The following is a 15,230-nucleotide window of genomic DNA, read 5'->3' on the forward strand; positions in this document are numbered from 1 at the left end:
TTAATCCAGTGATCCTTTCCTGAAAGTGGGTGATGTCGCTATGATGCTTCCATTGTCAAATAGCTGGCTACTGAACATCATTTGGGTTAACAAGGTGTGGAGCTGGATGAACACAGCAGGCCAAGCAGCATCTTAGGAGCAGGAAAGCTGACGTTTCAGGCCTAGACCCTTCATCAGGAAAATGGTTTTCCGATGAAGGGTCTAGGCCTGAAACGTCAGCTTTCCTGCTCCTAAGATGCTGCTTGGCCTGCTGTGTTCATCCAGCTCCACATCTTGTTATATCGGATCTCCAGCATCTGCAGTTCCCATTATATCTGATACAACATTATCTGGGTGATTTGACTGAGCTGTTGATGCACCTTTGAACTGAGCCACAGTGTTAATCACTGTTTTGAAGGTGGCAGGACAGAGATCAAGAATACAGATAAGCTTTATAATAACTGTAACAGCTTTATGTTCCTTCAAAAATATTGGTACATCCACATACTATGAAGATTAAATAGAAGCATTTCTTGCTACCCAGAGACAAATAATCAGTCTGATAAACAAGGTCATGGATAAATGAATGTCAAAAATCAAAGCATTTCATTGAGAACAGACAGCTCTGCAGTTGGATTACCATGAATCTAAGAACTATATGTCCCCTTATCAGGTTTCACAAACATCACTAGCATCAACAAGGAATATATTAATACATTCACAAAATCAAAACAATTTCCTTAAATTTTTTACAGAGACCTCTAGTTATTCACTCCTTCCTTACATCAATAAAATAATCTAATTTATGGATCACAACAATTCTATTGCCTCAGGCAAAGCTAATTAAGAGTTTGATGAGGTTAACTCTTTTCATTTCAGCCAGACAACTGTGTGAATAAAGTATATTATGTATATCTGCTATCAATGATCACTGTCCACATTCACTGATAAATGGTAGCAACACATTTTGCAGCAAATAATTCCGCAAGCAGTATTAAGATTGCAAATAACCAATAAGTCTAACCCTAACAATCACAGTTATGGAAAAATAGAATTACTGCATAAATGAAGAAATCTATGATTTGACCTTGACCTTGGTGGATTGGCTAATTTGAGACTGGACCGTGATGATGGCACTATAGAAATGAAAACTTCTGATCATGAAACTTAGCCAGAAATTACCCAAATCTACACTTAAGAACAAATCTGCACTGAGATGAAGCCTTTCACAATCTTTACATGGCTCCAAAATACTTCACAGCTGCTGAATTACTTTTAAGTGTAAACATTACTGAAACATAACAAAATATAAAAGCTTATTTGTGCTCAGCAAGATGAAAACATCAGTAAAATAATGACCTGATAATCTGATTTTGCCGGAGAGACAAATACTGCCTGAGACAATTGGCATGTTCTTTTTGACTTATTTAGGTCGATTAAATCCACATTAGAAATCTTACAGGATTTTCATTTGAATCTATCGTCCAAAAATTGGTGACATTAACTATTCACCAAAAAGGAAAGCTTCCGCATTTTCAGTTGTCTTCACTGAGTCAAGGACCTTACAAAGACCTGGTGGTGTCATAGAATCCCTAAAGCATGGAAGCAGGCCATTCAGTCCTTTGACTCCACACCGACTCTCCAAAGAGCATCCCACACAGACCCACACCCCTACATTTCCTGTGGCTAATCCACCTAATCTACACATCTTTGGACTGTGGGAGAAAACCACAGCACCCAAACAAAACCCACACAAATACAGGGAGAATGTGCAAACTCCACACAGACTAACACCCAAGGGTGGAACTGAACCCCAGTCCCTGGTGCAATGAGGCAGTGGCTCTATTTCGTTTTTGAACTGTTCTAATGTAGGAAATGCAGCAAACAAAGCACAGGAAGGACTGGTAACTGAGAGACTTCTCAAAATACCAGGGAGAATTTTTCAAATTGTGCCACTGCAGCGTGGATTATTCCTATAGGTTCAGCGACAAGATTTAACATATCAATGTATAAAGAAAAGTACAACCCAAAAAGGGGGCGTTTGGTCCATCAAGTCTATTCAGGCAATTTCAAAGAGCAATATAGATTGTGCTCCTCCCCTGCTCTTTCCCTATGGCCCCTGCTATTTTCTTTATTTCAAGAGCTTGTCTAATTCTTTTTTGAAAGCTGCTTTTGAATCTGTGTCCAACACCTTATCAGGCAGTGCATTCCAAATCGTAATCACTCATAGCATCAAAAAATATTTTCACTCATCTTCCACTTGGTTCAAATGCTAATCATGGAAAGAGAGGAATTACATTTGAAATCCCAAAGTTAAATATTCTGCCAAACATTCACTGGCAAGACTTATCTGCGAAGAATGGCCAAAGGATTGTCGAATATCAGAACAAGCCGTTGTGAGGTTGTTGATTTGCTCTCTGAGCTGGCTGGTTATAGTTCAGACGTTTTGTTACCATGCTGAGTGACATCATCAGTGGAACCTCTGATGAAGTGATGTAGTTCTACTCTGCTTGGGATTTATACTGTCCAGTCTGTTGAGGTGTTTTGTGTCATTTCCGGTTCTTTTTTGAAAGGAATTTATGCACGGGAATTCCTACAGGCCTGGTTCCCCACTCATAATGCAATCAACAAACATGTGGAAAGAGACACTATATATACAAACTGTTGCAAAACTGAATGGGAAATGACACAAAACACCTCAACAGACTGGATCCTATAAATACCAAGCAGTGTAGAACATCAGAGGCCGCAGTGATGATGTTACCTTGCATGGTGATGAAACATCTGTACAATAACCAGCCAGCTTGATGAGCAAGTCAACAACCTCATCCACAACCTGAGCTACAGATCTTCATAAGAACATTAAACAAACCATTGTTTTCAAATAGGATCAGTGCCATTATATAGAATATCTGAAATAAAAACGAGAAGAAACTATTATCAATACTCTACAAAACAACTGCATGAAAACCATCAACTACCTTAGGGAATTAGCTAATATAACTTGTCATTTAGTAGATACAGAACTTGAGTACTGGTGAAAGAAAGATACATTTTGTTGAACTTTTTCATTTTAGGCTTATCAGGACAATTTGCAAGAATACCAATGTGAAGGGAAAACAATATTTATATTGTATCAGAGGAGAGTTCTGATTGGTGGACAAGTGGGTTCTGTTTGGTAGAGATGCTGCTATGGAGAATTCACCAATTTTAAATGTGTTTGTCATGAACAGGATGTTGCCATCAAGCTGAAATATTTGCACCAAGGTGGTCAAATAAGTAATGTGATATATGAAATTCACTGCTAGTGTGATGCCAGGTATATTGATGCTAGCTTTGCATTGAATATCCAGGCATTGGATAGCTAGGTAAGATCGAATTCTTGAGACCACTGAACACATAAAACCCCTGACTCTGAAACAATATGAGCCACAGAGAATCTCCCAATTGCAAAGGTGCTTAACATGCAAGTTACTTGAAGAAAATGTACAATTTTGACATTGGAGCAAACCTAATACAATGATTATCCTTAAATTCCTATTCTGGCCATTTGGTGCAAGTGTCTGGAGGAATTTCACATTTTCCCATACAAAAAATGAAATTGTAGGAACACTTGCGTTAGTTTCATACGGAAGTCTTTACTTTGATTCCCATTGTAGGCAATTCCTGAAACAGCAACAAGAAGGCACATAATGACAACTCATCATCCTTTAGATATCTTTTAAATGATTCATTTGTTTAAAATATTCAGCTCAAAAATGTTTGGTTCAATTTGATTGGTTTTGATCCAAAGATTAGACTACAGCAGTGAATTCGACATTATACAGTATGACTTGATGTTCTCAACAGTTCTAACCTGTGGTTATTTCACATGCCTCTTGCTGTTGGTAATTTACAGGAGAAATCCCACATTTCACCAAATGTAAATGCCAGAAATTGTTTTATGAAACAATAGTTTGAGGTAGATAAAAGTAAACTCAGCAGTTGAGATATCTAATACAAGGGCTGATTGATGGAAGATTCAATGCAAGAAATTTTAAATAGGGATCAAGCAATATTTCCTTTTATAAAGGGTTGAGGCAATGCAAATACCTCCATGGATCATTGTGGAAGCTCAAGATTATAAATGAATATTCATGGTTAGATTACAGAAGAAAAAGTATTGGAGAGATAATGGGATCAAGTTGAGTAAATGTAGTTAGAATAATTTGCTCACACTGATGATAAATGTTAATGAGTCATTTGCCTGTTTCCTTAGAGTAAGGTAAAGGTGCTTCACTTTACCACAGCACTTTTAGACTAGGATGAAGAAAATCAGCTGAAGCATTGATGGCTGTCCAGTCATTCCTGCTGGGAGGATAGATGACATTGAAAACAGGATAGGACTTGTTTGTGTGTGCCAACACCCCCATCTCTTATCGTCAAGTAACTTCCCAATATCTAATGTCAAGACTCATACATCAAAGAATTCTCTCTTGGCTGAGACACCAGTGAATTGTGTGTATCCCATCATGAGGCAGTTCCTAGGAAATCTAAAGGAGACAATCAAGAAATATTTTCAAATGGTATGAAATACACACCAGCTGCTATAATTTATTACAACTTTCGCCATAAATCTACAGAGGCTGTAGTTTACATAAAACAGGAATGTGATTTAAATGGAGGAGATAAGAGTTTGAATTCTCTTAGCGAAAAGTAAGGTCACTTTGGAGATAATTTGCAGTTGATTTTCTAACAAAGAAGGAGGAAAGAGTGACACCCTAAGAAAATGATCATTTACATGAAAAAGCTTTGTAGCACACTGTAATTATAACGGTAACAAGCTTAAATTCAACCAATTCAGATGTTTGAATAGATAGTAAATGCCAGGATCTTGTCTCATTCATGTATATTCAATCTCAGGAGGTTGATGACCTGTTTAAGAAGTAATTTAAAGAAATGGTAGCAATTGAGTGATTACACATGAAAAACTTTGTTTTAATCTATAATGAGCTTGTAAAATCTTAACACTCTAACTGTTAAGTTCATTTCATGTTAATAAAGCAGCCAAGAATGGAGTGCCGGGGCCAATAATTGCCTGAATAATATGTTTTTACGTTACAATATTGTCAGGGCAACCAGGCACAGTAGGGTGGTTGTATGGCATCCGAAAATTGCATACAGAGAAACACAATGGACTGAATTTAAAAAATTACTTTTTAATGGTCATGCTATGTCTTGATATTATTTTGTTAAATGAGAAAGACGAGCATGATTGTTTAAAAATAGGAATTAGGAGTGCGCATATCATTAGCAACAACTACAAATAGAGTTCCTGACATTATATCTGAGTGAATAGGTGTAAAAATTTAATACATCTGTCTGAAACTCTTCTCTTTACTATTTTAGTATCGTTCACCAATTTCTCTTTGAACAAATTGATGTCACTATTAAAACAGGACAGGAATTTTGGATAACTACATTAAGTATATCCATAATGCAATAATAGAATTCAAGGAACAATAGAAAATTGCAGCCTTATTTGACAGACTATAAGTAGGGCCATCTATTCAATGCACCATTGTCAAACAAATTCGCGAAAGGGCTAAGGATGATAAGTCCACTGAAGTAAGGTGCCTTTTCAGTCATCCATACAATTATAATCTAAACCATTCCTTAAAGCCAACACAGTGCTTAAAGCAAATTTCCAAGGAAGACATGGCTGCAATTCACTACTCCACATCAACCTAAAAGAGATTGCAGAGAATGACAACACCAAAATCTTATACTGTTCCTGTTTGTGGAAGTCCTTCTCTAGCACAGCCACTATGGAAAGCAATCAATACAGAACTACCCATTCCATAATAATCAGGATTACTGGACATAGTCAAGATTTTTTCTTTGCTAGTTGGTATGATGCAAAAAGTGGGGCACTGTAGGGCCCAGTCCTTGGGCTCCAACTATTTAGAATCTATATTAATGACTTGGATGTGGGAATAGAAAATACTACAGCCAACTTTACAGACAATGCTAAAATAGATGGGAAATTAAGGTGCAATGAAGAAATAAGAATTTTACAAATGGGTATGGATAGGTTAGGTGAATGGGGCAAAATTTAGCAGTTGAAGTTTAACATAGATAAATGTGAGGTTATCCATTTTGTTTGCAAGAATAGAAAAACAACTTATTATCTAAATGGAGAGGTGCTTCAGAATGCTTGGTGCAGAGTGATTGGGTGTCTTTGAGCATGAATCACAGAAAAGTAGTGTGCAGGTAATTCAGGTCATAAGGAAGGGAAATGGAATTTTGGCATTTATTGCTAAAGGAATAGAGTTTAAAAATAGGCAAGTGTTGCTGCATATGTACAAGGCATTAGTGAGACTGCACCTAGCGTACTATGTGTAGTAGAGATAACAAGGTGTCAAGCTGGATGAACACAGCAGACCAAGCAGCTACAGAGGAGCAGGAAGGCTGATGCTTCAGGCCTGGTGTTGGTCCCCTTATTGGGGAGGGACATAGTTGTATTCAGAGGAGGTTCACTAGGCTGATTCCAGACATGAGAGGTTTGTTTTTTGAAAGGAGATTGAGCAGTTTAGATCTATACTCTCTGAAGTTTAGAAAATGAGAGAGATCTCATTAACGTATTTAAGATGCTAAAGGGGATTGACAAAGTAGATGTAGAGAGGATACTTCCTCATATGGGGAAATCTAGAATGAAAGGTCATAGTTTTAGGATAAAGGATCACAGACTTAAAACAATGATGAGGAGAAATTACTTCTCTCAAATGATAGCGAAAGGTAGAGTTAGTACCCCAGAGTACCATGAATGCTGGGACATTGAGAAAATTTAGGGAGATTGACAGATTTTGGATAGTAATGGGCTGGACAGTTATGGAGAGTGGGCAGGAATGTGGAGTTAGGGTTGAGATGAGATCAGCCATGATTATGTTAAACGGTGCAGGAGGCTCGAGGGGCTGAATGGCCTACTCATTCTCCTAGTTCTATCTTCTTTTGTTCTCATAGACTACAGATTTAACTATTAATCAGGTTATCCCCACAATTATCTCCAGTGTAGCTTCTTGGTGTCTTTCTGTGATTCTAAGAACCACGAGGATTTTGGCAATGATAGGCTTCTTCAGTTCCCTTCAGCTGTGTTCTATTAACATAGCATTCTTTAATTCATTCATTGGATATTGGCATCACTGGCTGGGTCAGCATTTATTGCTTATCCCTAGGCAGTAACTGGAAGGAAGAAGTCAGCGTTTTGTCTATTGCCTGAAACATTGACTGTTCCTTTCCTCCAGATGCTGCCTGGCTTGCAATGTTCTTCCAGCCTCCTGTTTGTTTGCCTTAGATTCCAGCATGGGCAGTTTTTTTTGTCTCTATTGCCTATCCCTAATTGCCCTGGAGAAGGTGGTGCCTTGGTGCCTTTTTGAACCACTGCAGACCATGGTGCGTGGGTAGAGACAGTGTTAGGAAGTGAAATCCAGGATTTTGCTCTGGTGATAGTGAAGGAATTTCCAAGTCAGGATGAAGTGTCGCCTGGAATGCGATTAATATCAAAGCAATATTTGGTAAAATATGCAACCTGTTCAAGAGAGTAGATATACATTATACTTAATACTGTACGATCAGTGAGGAATTATGCAGATTCAGAAGTGTGCACTGGATTCTCTAATTGCTGCAAGATTACAAATTAGAAACATGCAGGAAACAAATAACTCCTGCTGTCTACCAGTTAGAAATTTGTTTAGATGAAAATGAAAGGAATCAAAAGAGGTAATAAGAGATAACAAAGTGTGGAGTTGGATGAACACAGCAGGCCAAGCAGCATCTTAGGAGCAGGAAGGCTGACGTTTCAGGCCTAGACCCTTCTTCAGAAATGATATCTAGAAGTAAAATACATGAAGTTGAAGTTATATTTCGGTTACAAAAAGCCTGATGGCACCAGAAGTATATGGAGAGTTCTGTTTCTCCCTATATCCCTTTCAGGACCAATGACATCATTTGGAACAAAGCTGGGATCAGGAACTGCCGACTCTTGGAGTTTCTATTTCCCTGGTGCAAGTGGGAAATGGTGTAGGACTGCTTCTAAAACATGAAAAACAATTTACTGTTCTGAGCACAGTCCATCATCAAAATCCGGTGAAGGAGGTAAAGCTTGTAGACTTGACCTCACTTTTGATAAGTCAAATATGAAATCCAGCAATTTAAAAAATCCTAAAGTTTTAAATTGTTTTTCATCTCTGCTGACCTGATAATAAGTTCAATTTTGACCCTGTTAACTATCGCGTAATGTTAAATATGGTGAATCAAACAGCTCCGAGTTTATCCCATTTTGTTGCACGTTTGCTGAGGTCCACTGTAGACCCAATACTTTAGGAGGATATTAATCTGTTGCTGCACTGATTTCCTGTGTGGAGCCACACACTTGCACAGCTCAAGTACCCTGCAGCTAGAATGTCAGGGTTTGCTCTCTGGAGATTTCACTCCAGCCAATGATCATGTAATTGATAAAAGCAGGACCAGTGGAGGAATTCCACTATTAACAACAGCAACGTTGTGGTCTTGCTACAATTTGATTACAGTGAAACTAACTGCATTGCTATATATTTAGATTTATGTTCTGCTTTTACTATACATGCAGTAAATGTTGCCTGTGCTAGATTTCTTCAGCAAACAACATAGCAGTAAACTGGGATTAGTTCAGCTTCATGTGTTAACTATTAAAACACTTTCGAATCTATCCCATTGTAGTTTGATTCTTTAAACGCCATTACTTACCATGGTACCCCTTTCATTTAAACTTGTTTTTGTAAACTTGAGAGTTTTAACTAAGTACAATTAAGACAAGAGAATGTAGACTGGAGATTACTGAAGTGCTCAGTGTAAGTAGGAGCGTAGAAAGAATCCATTCCGCCCATCAAAATCTGTGTCAGCAGTTTAGAACAGCTCTGCAGTAAGTTCCACTCCTGCACTGTTTCTCCACATACTTGCAATTTTATTCTCATTCGAATATTTATTCAGTTCTGTTTTGAAAGTTACCTTTGAATTCACAATCACCACCCATCAGACCAGAAAACACATTCCAAATCCCAACCCTATATTATATATATATTTTTTATTTCGCTCATGGTTCAATTTGCAGACAACGGAAACATAAGTAGTATGATTTGCAATGAAGTGAAATTTAATCGGCTTTAGCAGAACAGCGAGGTTACTAGTTTGGACATTTAGAAGTCAAATGAAATTTATGCCGGGAACTCCAATGAGGTAGATGACAGGGGTAAAAAGGATCAATTTCAAAATTTAAGTCTCCCACTCACTCAGCACCTGAGGCATGGGCACCATCAGTTCATTACAAGCAGTTTACAGATTTCGTTTCAGTGAAGTCAATGCTGGGTGAGGTGTTTCTTTGACCCCTTTGATGGCCAATTAAAGATAATAATATATAATCATACAGACAAGAGGAGTAGAAATGTGATCCCAGCTTTGCAGTGACCATGCTTCCATTCCTGGCCCCAATCTCCTCCTTGGAATTTATCTCGTGGCCATGGTTTGCTGCTTCTGAGGTAAGTGGCCTGATATTCACGCTCTCTAGAGACGGATAGTGGAGCTTGGCAGCTCAGCACGTGACCCGTTAATTGGGCAAAGGGGTCAATTTTCAGCCAGATTCAGGCTTTGTTTTAGTTCTTGCAGGAGGCAGGTCACCACCAACTTCTCCAGGGTAATTACAGATGTGGTGCAAAAAAACTGGTCCAGCCAGCAATGCCCGCATGCTATAAATGAGTTCCAATTAATACAAATAAAAGTGGGCTCAAATGAAGTTCCACTCCAATGTCTGTCAGGAACTGCATCAAATTTAGAACTTCCAACAACAAATCCAAGGAGCCCATGGACCACTTTGTCCATGAGACTGAGATCCTTCACTTGCCTGCTTTAGATATTTGTTCCTGTTCCTGTTACCACCAACTTTCTTGCTACTGAATCTTAAACATGCTTTTTGTTTTCTAGTTTTCCTTTTCTCCTTTTTTCCTTTCATTTGCCCTGTAACTCATGAATGCCACCTTGTGCTTCCTTGATCCCATTGACAATACGTTACTAACTACCTAACTTCTCTTCTGGGCCTCAATGCCAACTGACAAATGAACTGGCTCCCTCTTATACCCAGGTACCATTTCCATCAACCAATCTTCAAAAGTTAACAACTGACCCCTTTGTCCTTGGAAATTGTTACCCATCAGCAATCCTGTGTCTTCTCCAATATCTTTGTCTCCTCTCAAAATTACTTTCCACATTTCAGTTTGGTTTCCTTCCCATTCCTGGAATTTAAACAGATCAATCACGTTCACAAATGGCATCCTCTGAGACTGGGATCATGACGTATTATTCTTCCTGCTCCTTTTCAAACCTTTTGCAGCCTTTGATAGCAATGACACTGTCCTCCTGCAGTGAGCCAAACTCTTTGTCTGGTTCTGCTGTTTCCATCCAATTGAAACCATTATATCTCCAGAAGTTTTACAATCCCCACCCTTGTCTGCTTTCCGGAGAGACCACTCTCTCCGCGATTCCCTTGTTCGCTCCACACTGCCCTCCAACCCCACCACACCCAGTACCTTCCCCTGCAACCACAGGAAGTACTACACTTGCCCCCACACACCCCACACCCCCATCCCAGGCCCCAAGATGACTTTCCACATTAAGCAGAGGTTCACCTGCACATCTGCCAATGTGGTATACTGTATCCATTGTACCCAGTGTGGCTTCCTCTACATTGGAGAAACCAAGTGGAGGCTTGGGGACCGCTTTGCAGAACACCTCCGCTCGGTTTGCAATAAACAACTGCACCTCCCAGTCGTGAACCATTTTAACTGCCCCTCCCATTCTTCAGATGACATGTCCATCATGGGCCTCCTGCAGTGCCACAATGATGCCACCCGAAGGTTGCAGGAACAGCAACTCATATTCCGCCTGGGAACCCTGCAGCCCAATGGTATCAATGTGGACTTCACCAGCTTCAAAATTTCCCCTTCCCCCACCGCATCCCAAAACCAGCCCAGTTCGTCCCCTCCCCCCACTGCATCACACAACCAGCCCAGCCCATCCCCTCCCCCCACTGCATCCCAAAATCAGCCCAGCCTGTCTCTGCCTCCCTCACCTGTTCTTCCCCTCACCCATCCCTTCCTCCCACCTCAAGCTGCACCTCCATTTCCTACCTACTAACCCCATCCCACCTCCTTGACCTGTCCGTCTTCCCTGGGCTGACCTATCCCCTCCCTACCTCCCCACCTATACTCTCCTCTCCACCTATCTTCTTTTCTCTCCATCTTCAATCCGCCTCCCCCTCTCTCCCTATTTATTCCAGAACCCTCTCCCCATCCCCCTCTCTGATGAAGGGTCTAGGCCTGAAATGTCAGCTCTTGTGCTCCTGAGATGCTGCTTGGCCTGCTGTGTTCATCCAGCTCCACACTTTGTTATCTATATCTCCAGAAGTGGTGTTTTTTCCCATCCAAGCATTTATTTCTAGATCCCCTGTGGATGACCCCAAGTGCCCTTTCCTTTCTCATCTACACAGTCAGCTGATAATTTCACTGAAAGGCAGAATGGCTTGCTCGCTGCAAAGACAGAGGCTGAGAGGAGACCGGACAGATGTCTATAACATTATGAGAGACATTGATAGGGTGGTTAGTCAGAGGCTTTTTCCCAGGTTAAAGTTTCAATTACAAGGTTCAAGGTGAGACGGCAAAAGTTTAAGGGATATGTGTGAGGAAAGCTTTTCATGCAGAGAGTGGTAGGAGCCTGGAATGCACTGCCAGAGGTGGTGGTGGAGGGCAGGCATGTTGGTGACATTTAAGAGGCAGCTGAATGGTTACATGAATAGGGAGGGAATAGAGGGATACAGACTGAATCAGGGCAGAAGGTTTGTTTTTTAGGTTAGTCAGGTCCTGATGATCGGCACAGGCATGGAGGGCTGAAGGACCCGTACCTATTGCTGTGCTTCTCTTTTGTTCTTTGGTCAATCTGTCTTGACTCTGCTACTGACTCAGTGTTTATGCAACATTCAACCTACAGCATGGCTCAGATTCCTTTAATTAAACATTGGGAAGCCAAAAGCAATCCTTTCTGGGACCCAACCACAAATTTTAAGATTCTGCCACTCCTTGCACCCATTTCCTTAACAAGGCCCAGAGAATGAACCTCACTCTTTTTTATGTCCTATTAGAGTTCAGAAACAGAGAAAGATAGAAACTAAGAATTGGATAGGCCACTCAGCCCTTTGAGTCTGCTCCGTCATTCAACAGGATCATGGCTAAACCTCTATCTGAATGCTGAATTCCAATGCCTCCCCATACCACTTGATGCCTATTAAACCTAGAAATCTATCTCTTTCTTGAATATATTCAGTGACTTGGTCTTCACAGCCTTCTGTGGGTGAGAATTCCATAGTTTCACTACTTTGACTGAAGAAATTTTTCCTCATCTCATCAGATTGAGCTACCAATCCCATATCCTCCCATCAAAGGGAAGGCCTACGCTCACCTCAGTTACATCATCTTTCTCAGCTTGACACCTGCAGACAATCCTGCCCAGACTCACAACCTGTATCTTCGCTTTGGAAACACCCTGTAATCTCCAATCTCATATCTGGTCATGCTCATCTGGCATCACTGCTGATGCTGGTCTACATTGGCCCAATTTACATTCCTCATCTTAGATTTTTTGTGGCCTTAACCCTTAAGATGTTTGTGGGAGGCAACACTTGCAAATTCCCAGTTCGTCCAGTGCTGGCCTTTTGTGTCTTTCCTCTTCAGCCCACCCTGGAATCTAGGTCTCACAGTAGAATAGCCTGATGACATCCACCTCCTTTCCTTGGCCATCTCCTTCCTTAAGAGCCAATACTTTGTTCAGCTTCTGGTCATTGTTCCTAGTATCTCCTTTCTCTGGTGAAAACTCATGATGCCACATGATGATGTTTACATTACAGATTGTTGCTGTCAAAAAATATATCAAGGGATTTTTTAGCTTACCAGGAATCTCAAATTAATCTCAATGATCAGTGAACAGTGACATTAGATTTGTGTTCATTGATATTACTAAATTGATATCCTCTGCACAAATTCAGACCACAAGTTAAACCCCTTTCCTGTCCACCCAAGGAAGGTGTCAAATAAGCTGACCGCCCCCCCAATAATCTGTGTTTGCAGGTGAATGAGAAGAATCATACATGATATAATGGAAAACATAACAATATAACGATACACTTAAGTTTAATTATTTGCAATAAAATCAACACTAAATTCCATCACAAATACAAATACATGAATTAGGAACAAGAATAGACCATTTGGCCCATTGAGCTGTTCCACAATTTCACAAGACCACAGATGGCTGATTGACTGGTCTACTTAACCCACACTCCTGCCTTCTCCTTTCAACCCCTTTGCTAATCAAGAATTTATCCACTTGTCTTCAAAATATGTGAAGATTCTCCTTCAATCGCCTTGTCATGAAGAGTTCCAAAGACTCACGACCCTGCAAGAAATTCTTTTGCCTCATTTCTGTTTTAAATGTCAACCCCTTACTTGTATTAAATAAAATATGGTAGTCCAAACATTAACTCACAACTATAATTAAATAAACATTTTAGATGAAATGAAGCTTTTAAAGAATGCTTTCAAGTGGAAAGCAGTCATGATGTATTGTTAAGGACAGCAGTTTCAATATGAACGGTTAGTCAGAAAGCCGTTACCTTTTTACCTGCTGAGCAGTGACCAGAAAGAGATAGTTACAATAATCTCACAAACAACGCTTGTCACCATGGTTGTTTAGGAGGGCCATGTAATTATTGTGTTAGGTAAGCATTTAACAGCGCCAATGGTTAAAAAAATTGGCCTGCAAATGATAACAGTATGTTCTTCTTCCATTTATAAAAACAAATATAAAACACCTAAGATTCTTTTGAAATTGAGGTCAAATCTCATCCTGTGAAAAGTAATATGAAAAAAATCTGTCACTACCTATTTATCCAAAGATTTTTTATGCTACAACAAAATGTATTGCCCATTTTCATTGAAGAAATAAAAGGTTAGTACTTTGTATTCAAAAGATTAATGATCAGAGAGGAGTGTCGATTTCAAGCAGAGAGAGTTTAGTGAGTGCTGCATTCGGTGAAATGGGAGGTGGTGCTTTGATTTTCCCTTTCTGCTATTTACTTTTTTCACTGTCCAATGTTTGCCTAATACTGCACCACAATGGAGAGATCTTTTGGTGGGTAACTGGTGAGCCATTCCAATGGTAAGAAGTAATTGTATAGTTATAAATACAGCAGGGCAGCTCAGCCTAGTGGAATGTACAGCCTCTGAAATGTGGGATGTCATGAATGCACACTGTGGAGCTGGAGGACCGCAGCAGGCCAGGCAGCATCAGATGAGCAGGAAAGCTGATGTTTCGAGTCGGGACCCTTCTTCAGAATGCATACTATGTTTGCAGGAAATGTCACCAAGCTTGAGCTGCATGTTTTGGAATTCAAGTGGCAGCCCGAGTTATTGTTGCGTATTGACAAGCCTGAGATCTATGTGGATAGCAGGTTCAGAGAGGTGATCACATTTCTGTTGGGGAGGGTGAATAGCCAGAGGTCATGCCCCATGTCAGTGCCAAAGACTTAGGTAGAAAAGGGAATGAGGATCTGTAAGTGCTTTCAGGGAGCTGGGATGGAAATTGTAGAGTAAAACCTCCAAAGCAGTAACTTCAGTCCAGCTCCCAATCCCAATTGCTAGTGAGCACAGGAGAATAATTGAATAATACAGCACTACATGGCCAAAAGATGTAGGAACAGATGTAGGCCATCAACCCATCATGTCTCTTACTCCACTCAATGAGATCATGGCTGATCTATAACCTTCAATTCCACTTTGCTACCTACTGCTTTAACCATTGATTCCCTTTCTGATTAAAAACCTGTCTTTCTCAGACTTAAACTTTCTTAATGACCCAGCCTTAACTGCTCTCTTCAACAATGAATTTCACAGACTGGAATAAATTGCACCTTGCAGGACTGGGAAGATTTGTTATTGCTGCTAGAGAGAATTTAAAACAAATTGGCTGGAGTTTGGGAACTAAAGACGGACTTCACATGCAAGGGAAACAAAACAAGATTGACCACCACATGGTCCTTGTGGAGATACTATCTTGACTTCACAACAAGAATACAAAGTACTAACCTTTTATTTCTTCAACATGGTACTTTAACCATGCTAAATGGGATAGAATTC

The sequence above is a fragment of the Stegostoma tigrinum genome, chromosome 24, assembly GCF_030684315.1.
Source record: "Stegostoma tigrinum isolate sSteTig4 chromosome 24, sSteTig4.hap1, whole genome shotgun sequence".
Taxonomy (NCBI): domain Eukaryota; kingdom Metazoa; phylum Chordata; class Chondrichthyes; order Orectolobiformes; family Stegostomatidae; genus Stegostoma; species Stegostoma tigrinum.